The sequence below is a fragment of the Pleurodeles waltl genome, chromosome 5 (genome assembly GCF_031143425.1).
Source record: "Pleurodeles waltl isolate 20211129_DDA chromosome 5, aPleWal1.hap1.20221129, whole genome shotgun sequence".
NCBI classification, from domain to species: Eukaryota; Metazoa; Chordata; class Amphibia; order Caudata; family Salamandridae; genus Pleurodeles; species Pleurodeles waltl.
Genome location: NC_090444.1, coordinates 1,129,951,562 through 1,129,969,425, shown reverse-complemented (window position 1 = coordinate 1,129,969,425; position 17,864 = coordinate 1,129,951,562). Strand labels below are relative to the sequence as shown.

Genomic DNA, 17,864 nt, shown 5'->3' with positions numbered 1-17,864 from the left:
ATGGGGGGTCCAGTATGCCAATTGAAATTGGAAAGTGAAGTCCCTGGCCTACAGTGACAAATATGAAAGCAGAGAGAGAATAAGCACTGAGGTTCTGATTAGCAGAGCCTCAGTGACACAGTTAGGCACTACACAGGCATACACATAATGCCACAAACTATGAGCACTGGGGTCCTGGCTAGCAGGAACTCAGTGAGACAGGCAAAACACACTGACATATAGTTTTTTTTTAATATATATCTATGAGCACTGGTGTCCTGGCTAGCAGGATCCCAATGACACAGTAAAAACACACTGACACACACTCACAAACAGGTCAAAAGTGGCGGAAACCATGCTAGAAAGAGGCTACTTTCGCACACACCTCACATAGAGTAACTTTGCACCTAGCCTTCAGAAACTGAAGGTTAGACATATAGGTGACTTATAAGTTACCCGGTGCAGTGAAAATGGCATTTCACACAGGCTGCAATGGCAGTCCTGTAGAAGCCTTTGCATAGGCTCCCTATGGGTGGCCAAAGAAATGCTGCACCCCATTGGGATCCCCTGGAACCCCAATGCCCTGGGTGCCTAGGTACCATATACTAGTGACTTATAAGGGGTGACCAATTTTGGATGATATATTGGGTTACCAGTATGCAGTGACAACATTTAGAGGAGAGAGAGGGCATAATCACTAGGGTCCTGATTAGCACGATCCCAGTGAACACAGCCAAACACACTGACATCAGGCAGAAATTGGGGTTAGCAGGCCAAAAAGAGGGTACTTTGCTGTAGTGGTGAAGAGGAAGGAGTCGACTTGCGGGAAGATCTCTTCAATAGCTACTTTTCATGAGTGTAAGTATGTCAAGTGATGTCATGACTGTGACTGTACGAAGAACTGTAGTTGTCAGAATGTGTGGAGTAGAATGATTTGGCAAAACAAACAAGAGAGCTAATGCTATGCAATATTCATCCAAAGGGTGCATGAAGAGTTAGCCTTTGACATAGCCTCACCTTGATGTAGCTGCTTTGTTTGTGTCAGTCTCATTGCAATATAACCTCATTTCCAGATGCTTGCTATGTGATTTGTGTTATAGGTATGTTATTGAAGCTATACTCGTTGTTTTGTCTTTGTCCAGGAACCTTCACCATGACATCCTCTTTTGTGCATTTCAGATTTGTAACATTGGCGAGTATCTGATGCTGTTCTGACATGTGAAGTGGACATTAATTGTTCCAGGCAATGTAGGTAACATATTTGTGATGTATGAGACCTGTTCCAAGGCAGCTTGAACAGTGTATGGGTGGAAAGTCTGAAGTGCACAATGTACTAGTTTTTTTGTGCTGTGTTGGGCCAATTGCATTGTGTGTGATTATTTGGGCATGAAATATGTTGTCAGCAAGTGCAAGCCAGGCATTCACCCTTCACATAGGCTAAACACTCTTCTTGTATCACCTGTATGTAGCTGTAGATGCGTTTAACTATTGCAGGCCACAGTGCCTGTGCCACAACACTGAAACATGTTTGTGTAATACCACCAAATGCATGGTCATTGGATTATGATGACCCCTGTGATCAGGACCTGTTGTCCTGTCCTCGGTTTATGTGAATTTGGATTGCTTGGTTTTGGTATGTGATAAGGCTCAAGCTGTTGACGTCATTCACTTTTCTGTTTGCCTGTTCTACAGGTCAGTGTCTGACACGCCTCTTCTTTCCCTGGTCTGGGGGACTGTACCTTGGTATATCTACCTTGACACAACATGAGTAAGCCATTCTTGGCTATATCAGTCCAGCCATTTTGACAGCCTATGTGCTGTACAATGAAATACAATGTTTGTTGTGGCCAGACACTTGTACCAATGTGTTTGTGTGTGTTGGTTGTAATCCCTAGCAGGACACTGTAACTGTAACACATCCCTCCTTGCACTGGCGTCATGTGTCTACATCATTTGCTTCACATGATGTTACATCTCTACAGAGCAAACATTGAAACAGAAGCGAGCAGACACAAACTTTGTGATAGAGGGTATTTTTAGTGCATAGGATATAAATAAAGGACATGACGGTACAGAAAAGAGAGGGGTTCAGACATGGTGGAAGAAATAAATGTAGTAGATGCCATAGCATGGGAAATCCAAATGCCAGTGTACTCCTCCCATAGGAAATGGAAAGTTGTTGAATAACAGGCAACAAAGTGTATATGAGGAACACAAAGGAGTTCCTTTAGGAAGAGGTATTTTGCTGGCAGTGGTGGGTGTCTTGCCATCTGCACCTCCTGTATTCTTAGCTGAACGTCCCCATTTGCATGGGAGGGGGTCTTCTGCTACAGAGTCAGGGGTGTCTGTAGCGGGTTCTCCCCCTGACAGCGCCTCCCTTCCAGTGGCTGGCACCAATAATGAAGGGCCTGGTGTCGCTGGGCCAAAGGAAGGGGCACAGTGTTGCTCACATTCCCTGCTTAAGGTACTGCTAATCTCCCTGAACACCCCTGGTAGGTAGGCCAGGATGGTATTGGTGGCCTCCCTCTTTTGAAACATTTCCCAATGCATATCTCTCTGCAGCTGCTTCATCTCCCTAAGTTCGGCAAGTACATGGCCCATCAAAACTTGGGACTTTTGATAGACTCCCAAAACCTGGCTGATGGTGTCCTGGCCAGGAGCATACTCAGTGGCCTCACCCCACTGGCCCACAACATCCCTCCCATGCACTGTACCCCAAAAGTCCTGTACCTTTGCCACAGGGTGCCTACTACTGGTTCCAGGACCATCATTGTTCGAGGTGTTGTGCTGTGACTCCAGATCCTGGACTGCGGGGTAAAAGATGATCGCAACAGTCCTAGTGACACAGGTTGGGGGACAAATGGGTGCCTGTGAGGTAGAGGCAACGCGGCGGTGGGAGGTCTTGATGATGGCACAGTGAGACTCGCTGTTTGTGTCTGACCAGGTTGCCAAGATGGGCCAGAATCGTCCTCCACATCCATATGTAGAGGAGTGCTGTTGTCACTGACGGCGTCATCCATGGGCAGTGGCAGTCTCTTCTGTAGGCTGTGTGGCCAGGGGCAGGTCAACCTGTTGATCTGAAAGGTACAATGTTACTTGTAGTATTGTGGCATCTGGCTCCAAAAGTTTACAGTGACATTTTGCAAAGCCCTGGTACATCGTTGATTTGCAGGTTATCCTTTTGTGACAGGTACCCATGGTATTGATTTGTATTGACTTGACATTTGTGAAGCATGCCAATTCAATTAACTTCAGATAGCTGCTGAATTTGGGAGTTCATTAGCATTTGTGAGGATGGCAGAAAATTACATCTTGCCACCAGTGCAGGCAAAACAGTGGTTGGGCAGGATATGGCTTTGACATTTCGAGACCTAATTGATTGTTATGCAGGCAGACCCAGGAGTCCATTGTATTTAGTGATGGGAGACATCATGTGGCCAGTGCACTGTGAATGTATCTGCTGCCAATACCATTCTGGTGATGCATTTTGAGGCCTTTGGGATCATTGCTTGCTATTTGGAGTCACTTGAACGGTGCCTCCTATAAGTTGCATTCTGATGGATACAACTACCTGTGGATTCCTCACCTTATGAATTCAATCCTTGCGCCAGCTTCCGACGTAAAGTCTTCTTCCTAGCTGTCTACGTCGACGAGGATGTCATAATGGCACGGCTCCATGTGACTCCGTCTGACGTCAACGTGCCAATAAAAGGTCCTCGTCGGCGTACTGACGTCAGTTTTCCTTTTTTCGATGCCAATGGTTTTTCTTCCTGGCCCGTTGGTAACTGTAACGATTTTTGGAGGTTACAATGTCGCCTCCGAAGAAGTCCGGTTTCAAGCCGTGTAGAGAATGCGGGGGTTGAATGTCAGTGACCGACCCCCATTCGGACTGTATTTGGTGTCTTAGTTCCGAACATGATGTGGAAGGTTGTTCTTCATGTCAGAGCATGAATACAAAAGCTCTGAAGGAGCACGAAGCGAAGCTCTTCTTAGCCAAGGCAAAGAAGAAGGAACACAAGAAGGATTCCTCCCATGCTTCTCCCAAAAAACATAAGAAGCGGCGTCATCGTGACTCTCGGCGCCGTCATGACTCTCGGCGCCATTCGGAGCGGAGCCGATCGAGGAGTCGATCGAGGTCTCGTTCATCACGACGCCAGAAGACATGGGAGATGAGTCCTACTTTCACGCCTCAGCCGGAGAGTCCGGGGTTGTCACCGGCGCCTTCAGTTTATGAGGTCACTCAATGTAGCCCTCACTTTTAGCCGGCGCCGAGGGATCCTGATGTTCAGCAGACATCTGCACAGCAGTACCCGGCTTTCCCGACTCCAGGGACGGATCCGGACGCATTTGTGAATGCGATGTATGCTGTTTTTCAATCCATGGCCCCTGCTGGTGCACCGGCGGGTCCCACGGGGCCATTGGCATTCAATTTGGGCTCGCCGGCGTCGTACAGGGCTGCTCCATTCATGCCCTTCTGCCCTACTGAGACTGGCGGTTCGGCGCCGAGGGTCTCCTCTGGCAGGAGTCCTTCTCCTGTGACTGTGGACCCGTCGGCACGTCAACCGACTCCTTCTCCGCGCCATCCGGCGTCGTTGTTGTCTCCATCCAGACCGGCTCCATCTCCTTCCGGCCATTCAGCTTCAAGAAGGTCATCTGCCGACTTCGGGTCGGCGCCGGCACCAGCGCCGGTTGAATCTAGGAGCCTTCCTGGCCCCATTCGGGGTTCGAGATCGTCGGCGTCGATGGATTCTTTGTCGACGCCGGCTCTGGAAACACATCTTAGATCTCGGAGGAAGGCATTGAGACTTCTGGAGGAAGAGGAATACAGACGGCTTGAGGAAGGCGAGATCGAGCCTTCTGATGACTTCCAGGGTCTTGCCACTGCAAGTGGTTTGGATACTTCCCTGGAGTGGGACATTGCGTCTCCGGGGGAGTTTACTGAGGAGGCCGCTTACTTCCATGCAGTGGTGAGGAAGGCAGCTGAGTATCTGGATTTGCCTTTGTCCGCGGCAGAAGTAAAAACTAACCTGCTCACAGAGGTACTTCATCCATCTTCCTCCAGTGCTGACCCTTTGCTGCCTTTCAATGAGGCTTTGACTGAGCCTATTTTGAACCTGTGGAAAAAGCTTGTTACATCTCCTGCTGTGAACAGGGCAGTGGTGAGGAGGCATAGAAGTGCCCCAGGAGATCGTTTTTTTCTGTCTCGTCACCCGACTCCGGAGAGCTTGGTAGTTCAGGCGTCATGTTCTGCAAAGACTGCCCCTGGAACATTCCCTGGAGTTCCGACTGATAGGGAATCCAAGAGGATGGAGCAGTCTTCAAAGAAGATTTTTTCATCTTGCAGCATGGCCCTTAAAGCTACCAATTCCACCTGTGTGCTAGGCAGATACATCCATGCCCTAATGGACTCTGCTAAGGAGATGGCAAGGGATCTGCCACAGGAGATGCAGAAATCTTTTGGGTCCCTTTTCTTGGACGCTCAAGCTGCTGCACAACAGATTATACAGTCTGGCCTGGATACCTCGGATTCTATTGCAAGGGCCATGGGAATATCAGTGGCTACAAGGAGGCATGCCTGGTTAAGGTCCTCTGGTTTTTCATCAGATGTACAATCCACCTTAATGGACCTTCCGTTTGACGGGGAAAAGCTGTTTGGGGAAAAGGCAGACTCTGCCCTTGAACGGTTTAAGGACTGTCGGGCTACAGCTAAGTCCCTGGGATTACAGGCCTCTTCTACAATGCCTTACATACCTTTTCGTAGGTTTCGAGGATTTATTCGAGGCTCTGCCTTTCGAAGGTCACAATCTTACGCCCAGCAACCTGCCAATCCGCCCTATCGTGCCTTTAGAGGGCAGGGTAGGGGTAGGGCTAGAGGTCCAGCCCAGCAGCTCTTTTTCTTCTTCATCCTCCTCTGGTGGACAACAGCAGAAGCAGCCCTAGTTTTCCCCACTTTATCAGCCATACTTCTCCTGTAGGGGGGAGATTGAGTCTTTTTCTACAGAAATGGAGGTCAATTACAACAGACTTGTGGGTGCTAGGAATTGTGGAAAAGGGCTATGCTCTCGCCTTTCAGGAGTTCCCTCCTCCCTTCCCCCCCGTCCCTCCTTTTGTTCAGAAGACCATCTTCTGTTGTTGCAACAGGAGGTTGTCATCATGTTGGCAAAGGGCGCTATAGAGTTGGTGCCGTTGCAGGAAAGGAGCCAGGGGTGTTATTCAAGATATTTCCTGATTCCCAAAGTGGACGGTCGGTTGCGGCCGATCCTAGACTTGAGGATTTTGAATTTGTTCCTCAAGCAGGAAAAATTTGAAATGCTGACCCTAGCGCAGGTGCTATTGGCATTGAACGAAGGAGACTGGATGGTGTCTGTCGACTTGCAGGACGCGTACTTTCATGTTCCCATAATCAAGTCGCACAGGAAGTATCTCCGTTTTGTGGTCGGATCGCAACATTACCAGTTTGTGGTCCTTCCGTTTGGACTTACTTCAGCACCTCGGGTTTTCACAAAGGTGATGGCAGTTGTTGCACCACATCTCAGAAAGAGGTAAGTAGCGGTTTTTCCCTACCTGGACGATTGGTTGATCAAAGCCAAGTCTCCAGAGCTTGTGTTGTCTCATCTGCGAATGACAACCCAGTTGTTGTTCGATCTGGGTTTTTCTGTAAATGTGCCCAAATCCCACCTGGAGCCCTCTCAACGCCTCCTGTTCATAGGGGCAGTACTGGACACGACAATGTTTCGGGCCTACCCCCCGCCTCAGCGGGTTCGGGACATTCAGGCGCTGATTCCGTTGTTTCAAATGGGAGCGGCAGTTCCAGTCCTCAAGGTCTTACGCCTGCTAGGTCTGTTTGCTTCTTGCATTCTGTTGGTCACTCATGCTCGCTGGCATATGAGGGCTCTTCAGTGGTGCCTCCGCAGACAGTGGTTCCAGCACAAAGAGGATCTCAGGGATTCAATAAAGATCTCCAGGGACGCTGTAGCGGTCTTCTTTGGTGGGCAGAGGATGGCAACCTTTCCCAAGGAAAACCGTTTTCACTGCCTCCTCCAGTAACCACAGTGATTTTGGATGCTTCCACTCTAGGGTGGGGAGCTCATCTGGGGGACCTGGAGATCAAGGGTCATTGGTCTCCAGCGGAACAGATGTTGCATATCAATCTGTTGGAATTGCGGGCGGTACGTTTGGCGCTCAAGGCCTTCCTTCGTTCCCTTCGCGGTCAGTCAGTTCAGATCCTGGCGGACAACACTACCGCGATGTGGTATATAAACAAGCAGGGAGGAGTGGGGTCGTACCTTCTCTGCAGAGAAGCCCTGCGACTCTGGTCCTGGGCTCAGGACCATCAGATTTGCTTAATAGCAAATCATTTGGCCTGGGTGCTGAATGTACGTGCGGACGGTCTGTCGTCACTTCTCATTAGATCACGAGTGGCGTCTCCATCCGGATCTAGTCCTCCACATCTTTGAGATGTGGGGTACTCCTCAGGTGGATTTATTCCCCACTTGGGAGAACGCGCATTGCCCGTTATTCGGCAGCCTCCAGTATCCGATGCAAGGGGCGTTGGGGGACGCATTTCAGATGTCCTGGAGCGGCCAGTTCCTTTACGCGTTTCCTCCCATACCTTTGATTCCTCTGGTTCTGAGGAAGATTCGTCAGGACCGGGCCCAAGTCATCAAGGTGGCTCCAGACTGGCCGAGAAGGGTATGGTATACAGACCTGCTTCAACTCTCTCAGTGCCCTCCGCTCGGTCTCCCGCTCAGGGCAGATCTCCTCTCACAATCGCAGGGGCAGGTTTTACACCCCCACCTCCAGAGCCTGCACCTTCATGCCTGGAGATCGAACGGGGCAACCTGAGTTCGTTTTCTCTCCCACCGGATATAGTGTATGTTATACTATCGTCCAGGCGACACTCCACTAAATCTATTTATGCCGGTAGGTGGGCAAAATTTGTGCTGTGGTGTGGAGAGAACCAAAAAGATCCGTAAAAGGCCCACCTTTCAGATTTACTTTTATTTGTTCTTAGTTTGGCGAAGAAAGGCTGTGCAATAGCTACAGTTGAGGGTTACTTGGCAGCTCTGTCGGCATTTCTTTGCCTTCCGGACCAGCCATCTTTATTTAAGTCTCCAATTGTAAATAGGTTCCTTAAGGGTTTGGTGAATAGGTTTCCTCCTACTCCCTTTCACATGCCTCAGTGGGACTTAAATCTTGTTTTGACATTCTTAATGGGTTCGCCTTTTGAGCCCATGCATTCATGTCCATTGAGATATTTAGGGGCTCATTCTGAGCCCGCCTGGAGGGAGCCGCCAAATGACCGCACCGCGGTCAAAAGACCGCGGCGGCCATTCAGACATTTCCTCTGGGCCGGCGGACGCTCTCCAAAAGAGCGCCCGCCGGCCCAGAGGAAATGCCCCTGCAACGAGGACGCCGGCTCAGAACTGAGCCGGCGTAGTTGCAGGGGTGCGACGGGTGCAGTTTGCACCCGTCGCGTATTTCAGTGTCTGCATTGCAGACACTGAAATACACAGTGGGGCCCTCTTACGGGGGCCCCTGCAGTGCCCATGCCATTGGCATGGGCACTGCAGTGGCCCCCAGGGGCCCCGCGGCACCCCCTACCGCCATCCTGTTCCTGGCGGGAGACCCGCCAGGAACAGGATGGCGGTAGGGGGTGTCAGAATCCCCATGGCGGCGGAGCGCGCTCCGCCGCCATGGAGGATTCCCCCGAGCAGCGGGAAGTCGGCGGGAGACCGCCGACTTTCCGCTTCTGACCGCGCCTGAACCGCCGCGGTCAGAATGCTCGTGGGAGCACCGCCAGCCTGTTGGCGGTGCTCCCGTGGTCGGTGGCCCTGGCGGCCACCGGCCGCCAGGGTCAGAATGACCCCCTTAGTCTTGAAGACCGTTTTCTTAATCGCAATCACTTCTGCCAGAAGGATTGGAGAGCTTCAGGCACTTTCCGTTAAGCCTCCTTTTACCATGTTTTTTCCTGATAAAGTGGTTCTAAAAACCAGGGCTGCTTTTCTACCAAAAGTTGTCACCCCTTTTCATATAGGGCAAACTATCGCTCTACCTGAGTTTTATCCTCCTCCCCACCCGTCTAAAGAAGAAGAGAGACTCCATAGGTTGGACCCTAAGAGGGCCCTGAGTTTTTACCTAGAGAGGACTAAGGACTTTCGCTTAGATGATCAACTGTTTGTTGGGTATGCTGGACAGCGAAAGGGTAGAGCGGTTCAGAAAAGAACACTCTCCAGGTGGGTCATCTTGTGTATTAAGATTTGTTACTCTTTGGCAAAAAAAGTCCCTCCTGAAGGTATCAGGGCCCACTCTACTAGAGCTAAATCTACATCCTCGGCTTTAGCGAGAGGGGTTCCATTAATAAATATATGTAAAGCGGCAACTTGGGCGTCCCTCCATACTTTCGTGAAACATTATTGTTTCGACTCTGAGATGAGGAGGGAATGTCATTTTGCTCGCTCGGTATTGCAAGATTTCTTAGTGTAATCAGGCGGGCACCCACCACCGAGTGCGGTAGTGCTTGGGACTCTATTCATAAGGTGAGGAATCCACAGGTAGTTGTATCCATCAGAAGAACAAGTTACTTACCTTCGGTAATGCTTTTTCTGGTGGATACACTAACTACCTGTGGATTCCTAACGGTCCCTCCCGCCTCCCTGTTGCCTGCCTGATTTCACAGTTATCTTGCAGTTTTTCGTTTAATATTTCTTCTTATATTTGTATATTTGTGTGTATATATATATATATATATATATATATATATATATATATATATATATTTCTCTATATATTTCCGTCGGATGCTGGCGCAGGGATCGAATTCATAAGGTGAGGAATCCACAGGTAGTTAGTGTATCCACCAGAAAAAGCGTTACGAAGGTAAGTAACTTGCTCTTCAGGTCTCTCCCTCTAGTGCCCAACACTAGACAAATGTCATCCTCCGAGGAGAGTAAACTTCATTCAAGAATTGACATTCAGTGGTCTTTGGAGAAGAGAACACTGTGCTGATGTTTGGAGTTGCAGATGCTGAGCTGCGGAAACTGAGGAAGCCTGAGGCACAATTGGGATCCCGTCACAGAGGAGCACCTCACTACACACAGGAGCACAGCAAGAGACCCAAGCCCAAGGGGATAAGGAGTTATCCCCCTCGCACACTTTCACCCACCCAGGTGCCCATCCGCACCCCTGCCCTCTCCCCTGCGCTCGCCTAGTATCCATTTGCAGTGCAGCGCAAAGTGGAGTGGCAACGGAGGCTGATCAGAGCTGAGCAGAGCTTGTGCTGGAATCGGCAAGCTAAAGGGGAGGAGGCGGAGGTACGCACGCTCTGAGGTGAGAGCTCTTAAGTGGCACTGTTTGACCCCCCCCTCTCATTCTCCCCGCCCTGGGCTGTGTTGATCCGGCAAAAGGGTAGATGCTTTGACTGCTCGCATCCTCCCTCCATTAATTCTACCCTACTTCATGGCATTTCCATCATTTCTGTCGCTACAGTAGAGGTAATGCCGGTAGTTGCTGGTAGAAGCTGGTTGAGCCTGGGATTGGGATAAGGCAGGCTCAGAGCTGCGGGTTCTGTAGGGTGCGGCAGAAGCAGCCAGCCCTAGGTTGGTGCGGCTTGCCTTACCTTTCAGACCTGTCTGCCTATCCCCCCTTCCCCACCTCCTTCCTCCCTCACCTTCCTTTCCTGGTAATCCAAGGACCTCAAGGACTCTATGCAGACCTTCAGGCTGACCCCTGGTCTTATTGGCTTCAAAAGTACTGTAGTGTTCTTACTCAAACACTTCAGCACTCCAGCATTAAGGAATAAGGATCAAGTTGTAGAGTGCCCACCCAAGCATTAAGGATCAAGGATCCAGGTACAGGATAGGACAGGACCAAGCCTCATCAATAAAGTGCTCCTACATTCCCTGGATCAAAAAGGATCAGAAGGGATTAAAAAAGGCAGCACCATGGCACATAGCCCACAATGCCCAATGGTAGAAGACTATTGAAGATTATTGAAGACTATTGAAAGTCTGACGGGAAAACGCAGACGAGTAAGCAACAACGCAATAAAATAAAGGAAATAGAATAAAGAAAGTAGAAGAAAGTGAATAGTTAGGAAATTTCAAAACTAAAAATTCCCAAAACTCTCAAAATGTGTGGAACAAGAGGAAAATCAAAGAAGGATGTATAAAAGAGACCACTCATGCACCATGTTGGAATCAGTAATATTGTCCTAAAATCCTGTAAGTCCCATAAATGACATGGAGGCTGTCCTAGAGGGGTCTACTTTTAAAGGATCAGAAGCCACCGCAACTTTCCTGAATTCTACCTTATCCCTCCTCTGCTGCCACAGGAATCTTAAATCAGGACATAATTGTAGGAAGGTAGCCTCTTTCTAGCCTTGTTACCCCCACTTTTGGCCTGTTTGTGAGCATATGTCAGAGTGTTTTTACTGTCTCACTGGGATCCTGATAGTCAGGGCCCATTGCTCATAGTGAAAACCCTATGTTGTCAGTATGTTTGTTATGTGTCACTGGGATCCTGCTAGCCAGGACCCCAGTGCTCATACGTGTGTGGCCTATATGTGTTTCCTGTGTGGTGCCTAACTGTATCATTGAGGCTCTGCTAACCAGAACCTCAGTGTTTATGCTCTCTCTTTGCTTTAAAATTGTACCTGCAGGCTAGTGACTAGTTTTACCAATTCACATTGGCACACTGGAACACCCATATAATTCCCTTGTATATGGTACCTAGGTACCCAGGGTATTGGGGTTCCAGGAGATCCCTGTGGGCTGCAGCATTTCTTTTGCCACCCATAGGGAGTTCAGACATTCTTACACAGGACTGCCACTGCAGCCTGAGTGAAATAACGTCCACGTTATTTCACAGCCATTTTTCACTGCACATAAGTAACTTATAAGTCACCTATATGTCTAACCCTCACTTGGTGAAGGTTAGGTGCCAAGTTACTTAGTGTGTGGGCACCCTGGCACTAGCCAAGGTGCCCCCACATTGTTCAGGGCAAATTCCCTGGACTTTGTGAGTGCGGGGCCACCATTACACACGTGCACCTACACATAGGTCACTACCTATGTGTACTGTCACAATGGTAACTCCGAACATGGCCATGTAACATGTCTAAGATCATGGAATTGTCCCCCCAATACCATTCTGGTATTGGGGGGACAATTCCATGATCCCCCGGGTCTCTAGCACAGAACACGGGTACTGCCAAACTGCATTTCCGGGATTTCCACTGCAGCTGATGCCAACCCCTCAGGCAGTATTCTGACCTCCTGGGGTCTGGGCAGCCCCGGCCCAGGAAGGCAGAACAAAGGATTTCCTCTGAGAGAGGGTGTTACACTCTCTCCCTTTGGAAGTAGGTGTGAAGGGCTGGGGAGGAGTACCCCCCCCCTAGCCTCTGGAAATGCTTTGATGGGCACAGATGGTGCCCATCTCTGCATAAGCCAGTCTACACCGGTTCAGGGATCCCCCAGCCCTCCTCTGGCACGAAACTGGACAAAGGAAAGGGGAGTGACCACTCTGACCAGTACCTCCCAGGGGAGGTGCCCAGAGCTCCTCCAGTGTGTCCCAGACCTCTGCCACTTTGGATTCAGAGGTGTTGGGGGCACACTGGACTGCTCTGAGTGGCCAGTGCCAGCAGGTGACGTCAGAGACCCCTCCTGATAGGTTCTTACCTCTCTTGGTAGCCAAACCTCCTTTTCTGGCTACTTAGGGTCTCTCCTCTGGGCAGTTCCTCAGATAACGAATGCAAGAGCTCACCAGAGTTCCTCTGCACTTCCCTCTTCGACTTCTGCCAAGGATCGACTGCTGACTGCTCTAGGACGCCTGCAAAACTGCAACAAAGTAGCAAGATGACTACCAGCAGCATGCCTTATCCTGCCGGCTTTCTCGACTGTTTCCTGGTGGTGCATGCTCTGAGAGCTGTCTGCCTTCACCCTGCAGTGGAAACTAAGAAGAAATCTCCTGTGGGTCGACGGAATGTTCCCCCTGCTAAAGCAGGCACCAAAAGACTGAATCACTGGTCCTCTGGGTACCCCCTCATCCTGACGAGCGTGGTCCCTGGAACACAGGAACTGGGTCCAAGTGTCTCCCACAGTCCAGTGGCCCTTCTGTCCAAATTAGGTGGAGGTAAGTCCTTGCCTCCCAACGCCAGACAGCAAACCTGTGTACTGTGTGATTTGCAGCTTCTCGGGCTTCTGTGCACTTCTCCAAGGATTCCTTTGTGCACAGCCTAGCCTGGGTCCCCAGCACTCCGTCCTGCAGTGCTCAACTCTCTGAGTTGGACTTCGACGTAGTGGGACCCTCCTTTTGTGACTCTGAGTTCGCAGATCTTCTAAGTGCCTGCTCCGGTACTTCTGCGGGTGCTGCCTGCTTCTGCAGGGGCTCTCTGAGTTGCTGAGCGCCCCCTCTGTCTCCTCCTCCAAGGGGCGACATCCTGGTCCTTCCTGGTCCCCAGCAGCACCCAAAAACCTCTACCGCGACCCTTGCAGCTAGCAAGGCTTGTTTGCGGTACTTCTGCGTAGAAACACTTCTGCAACATCCAGCATGCCGTGGGACATCTTCCATCCAAAGGAGAAGTTCCTAGCCCTTTTCGTTGTTGCAGTATCTTCGGCTTCTTCCACCCGGGGCAGCCCTTTTGCACCTTCATCCGGGGTTTCCTGGGCTCCTACGCCCCCCACCCCCCCATACACTATTGCAACTCTTGGACTTGGTCCCCTTACTTTTCAGGTCCTCAGGTCCAGGAATCCGTCTTCAGTGTTTTGCTGGTGCTTGTGGTTCTTGCAGAATCCCCCTATCACGACTATTGTGTCTTTCTGGGGTAGTAGGGTAACTTTACTCCTACTTTTCAGGGTCTTGGGGTGGGGTATTTTGGACACCCTTACTGTTTTCTTACAGTCCCAGCGACCTTCTACAACCTCCCATAGGTCTGGGGTCCATTCGTGATTCGCATTCCACTTTTGGAGTATATGGTTTGTGTTGCCCCTAGACCTATGTTTACGTATTGCAGCCTATTGTGATTCTACATTTTTTGCACTACTTTTCTTACTGTTACTTACCTGTTTTGGGTTTGTGTACATATAACTTGTGTATATTACTTACCTCCTAAGTGAGGGTATTCTCTGAGATACTTTTGGCATATTGTCACTAAAATATAGTACCTCTATTTTTTGTAACTCTGAGTATTGTGTTTTCTTATGATATTGTGCTATATAAGAGGTATAGTAGGAGCTTTGCATGTCTCCTAGTTCAGCCTAAGCTGCTTTGCCATAGCTACCTTCTATCAGCCTAAGCTGCTAGAAACACCTCTATTCTACTAATAAGGGATAACTGGACCTGGCACAGGGTGTAAGTACCACAATGTACCCACTATAAGGCAGGCCAGCCTCCTAGATTGGTGGTGCAGCGGTGGGATAAGTAATTGTAACTGCTTTACCACTTTGTCATTTGGTGCTTTTCATAAGAAAGTCTTATACCAAATAGTTCAGTATATGTACATTTAACCAAAACAGTTTACTTTTCTGCTCTAAAACGTTTTACTGAGTTTCTGAAAAGTTTTGAAAACTTCTAAAAGTTTTCCAAAAGTTTGAAAAAGCTTTTTCTCTCTGCTTTCTAAAGTTCTAAAACCTTTTCTCTCACTGTCCTTAAACCTTTACTATCATGTCTTCAGTAGAGCCCACTCCCAAAACTGTTAATGCAACATATGAGAGTTTGAGCTATAAAAGTTTGAGGGGTCTCTGCCTGGATATAGGTTTAAGTATAGGTAAGAATCCAACAAAAGAGTTTGTCTTTAACATGCTCATTGAAGATGACCAGAACCAGTCTGGCCCATCTCACGAAAGGGTAGAAAAAGGCTTCCCAGTCGGACTCAGAGGAGTTAGCTGAAGATGGTGGTGGGGGGGGGTCTTACAAAGTCCTGCCCCCTAGCAGGTCACCTAGTGACACTGGTAATGTTAGAGCGGTCCCATACCAGTAGGGCATCTTACACTCCAAGAGGCCAGGTTACTAGGGTCCAGACAGTTAGGGACAGGTCTCCCTCTGAAAATTCCCACATTTCCTCTGTGTCCAAACATTCCCAACCCTCCCACCCTGAGGATAACCTAGTGGAAAGGGAACGCAGAAAGCTGAGGATGGAAGAGACCAGACCTTAGACAGGGAATCCCTAGACATAGAGAGGGAAAGACAGAGGTTGGGGTTAGTTCCCCATGGTGGCAGCAGCAGTGTTTCAGATAGTAATCCTGTTAGAGAGCAAGATTCCAGAAACCTGCATAAGATAGTCCCCCTTACAAGGAGGGGGATGACATTAACAAGTGGTTTGCTGCACTTGAGAGGGGCTGTATGGTACAGTTGGTCCCTCAAAGGCAGCGTGCTGCTATCTTGTGGCTGTCTTTCACTGGAAGGGGTAGGTATAGGCTCCTTACTATCAGAGAAAGTGATGCCAATAATTACAAAGTTTTGAAAGATGCACTCTTGGATGGATTTGGCTTAACCACTGAACAATACAGGATTAAGTTCAGAGACACCAGAAAAGAGTCTTCTCAAGACTGGGCAGATTGTGTAGACTGTTCAGTGAAGGCCTTGGAAGGGTGTTTGCATGGCAGTAACGTTTCTGACGTCGAAAGCCTGTATAATCTTATTCTGAGAGAGCATATTCTTAACAATTGTGTGTCTGACTTGTTGCACCAGTACCTAGTGGACTCTGATCTGACCTCTCCCCAAGAAAATGGGAAGGAAGGCAGACAAATAGGTCAGAACAAGAGTGAACAAAAAAATTCATACAGGAGGTGACAAGAATGGCAAGAAGAAAGATGGTGAGAAATCTCAGGATAAGCATGGGGACAAGAGTAAAACTAAAGATCCTTCTTCAAATCCTAAACAGTCTTCAGGGGGTGGGGATAAATCAACTTCTTCCTCTTCTTTACAACCCACACACATTAAAAAGGCTTGGTGCTTTGTGTGTAAAAATAAAGGCCATAGGCCAGGGGATAAGTCCTGCCCAGGTAAACCCCCTGAGCCGACCACCACTAATACATCAAACTCTAGTGCCCCTAGCAGTAGTGGTAATAGTGGTGGGACTGCTGGCAACAGTCAAAATAAGGGTTTAGTTGGGTTCACTTATGGGTCCATCATAGAAACTGGGGTAGTCAGTCCCAAGACAATTTCTGTCACTCCCAGTGGCACTGGCCTTGCCACACTGGCTGCTTGTCCCCTTACAATGGATAAGTACAGGCAGACAGTTTCAATAAATGGTGTTGAGGCTCAGCCCTACAGGGACACAGGTGCCAGTATCACTTTGGTCCCCTTCCTTTTCAGGTCCTCAGATCCAGGAAACGTCTTCAGTGCTTGTGGTAATGTGTGTTGCAGAAAAGATCTTGAAGATAATATTCTCACTGCACACTTGCAACACTACCAAGATCAGATATAGTGAAATTAATATATGCCAGCGATTCCAATCCAGCAAGGTGTCAAACAAGGGTGTGTTCTTGCACCAACCCTCTTTCATTGCTATATAAATGAAGTTGTTCAAATACTGAATTATTTAAACCTTGATGTGCTGAAACTATCCAACAGGAGCATACCAACATTGCTCTTTGCAAACGATGCAGTGTTATTGGCAAGATCAGATTTATTGATGCATCATCTATTGACAGGCTTTGAGTTCTTCTGCGCTACCAGAAAACCGACGATTAATGCAGGGAAAGCAAAATTGATGATTCTTAACCATAAACAGAAGCCGCGAGCCACTTTAAGGTTAACAACAGGCCTTTGGCCCAGGTAACTACTTATGATTACTTCGGTTGCCATGTGGACGGAAAACTAGCTTGGACCTCGCAGGTATACAAAAGTAACATCTCCCTGGCCGAGTAAGCTGGTGCAGTGCTAAGATTTGCAAAATCTACTGGCAGCAACTCTGTAAGGTTGGCATTGCTGGCCTGCAAAATGAAAGAAAGGGTAGCTGCGCCCTACGGCGTTAAGGTCTGAGGATTAAAAAAGATCCCAGCAATGTAAATAACCAAAAATAATTTCATAAGACGATTCCTTCACCTGGGCCACGGCACACTGATTGACGTCATAAGGGTCGGTCTGCACATAGGAAAAATCTAAAAACTGCATTGCATTGGCGCTGATAAAATATTGACTCCACGTTTGGTCCACGAAGAAAATTAGCATCATACAGAGCAGCATTAGCAGATATTTTGAAACTACAAAATTATCAAAATTTGCCATGGTTCATGAATGTGTCAAATGCTCTGGTTGCCATTGGCCCAGAAGAACTCTGGCTTCATCCTGAAAAAATTATAAAAGCCAGCTCATCTGTAATCATAAAGGCATTTTGAGCTTATAAAAATTTGATGATTTGCAATCAACACGGCCCCTTGCTAAAACCTTACTTATCATTTAATCAAGAACACAATCAGGCTACTTTTATTGATAATGTTTACCCAGCAGAAGGAAGATCTCTTTATATAAAATTTCGGATGGGTACATTGCTGGTGGCCTCAGTGACTAAAAGGTGGTCGTCAGATCCTTTAGGGGGCCTGATTGCTGACCCTGTTATTTGGTTGGCCAAGAGACATTAGTGCACTTCATCTTGCTATGCCATTTCACGCTCCATCCCTGCAAGCTGCATCTACATCCACTTTTCCAAAAGCAAGGGGTTAGGAAATGCAAGGAGGCTGAAGCTTTGTGTATGCGATCTGATGACAAAGACATTTTGATGACTGTTTCCACATACATTTCGGGGGCATGGAAATTAAGAGCATATATAAATCAAATTACTTTAGCAGTAACACAATAATTGTCATGGCACAATAGTAACAGTGCAATATTGTCTCCTGAGCTGGACATACCATCTGGCTAAGCGTTGCGGGAAGTAGTGTTCT

At 48.5% G+C, this 17,864-nt stretch overlaps 1 long non-coding RNA gene across 2 annotated transcripts in view; it reads left to right on the top strand.

The window, feature by feature from the left end:
* LOC138297359 (uncharacterized) overlaps positions 1-17,864 on the top strand; it is a 245,488-nt gene that overhangs the window by 217,683 nt on the left and 9,941 nt on the right. The window contains exon 5 of one of the 2 annotated variants that reach the window (XR_011204053.1): positions 1,159-1,227. The exons of the other annotated variant lie outside the window; for it this stretch is intronic. This is a non-coding gene — a long non-coding RNA (uncharacterized lncRNA). The remainder of the gene's footprint in view (positions 1-1,158; positions 1,228-17,864) is intronic. 2 annotated transcript variants of the gene reach the window in all.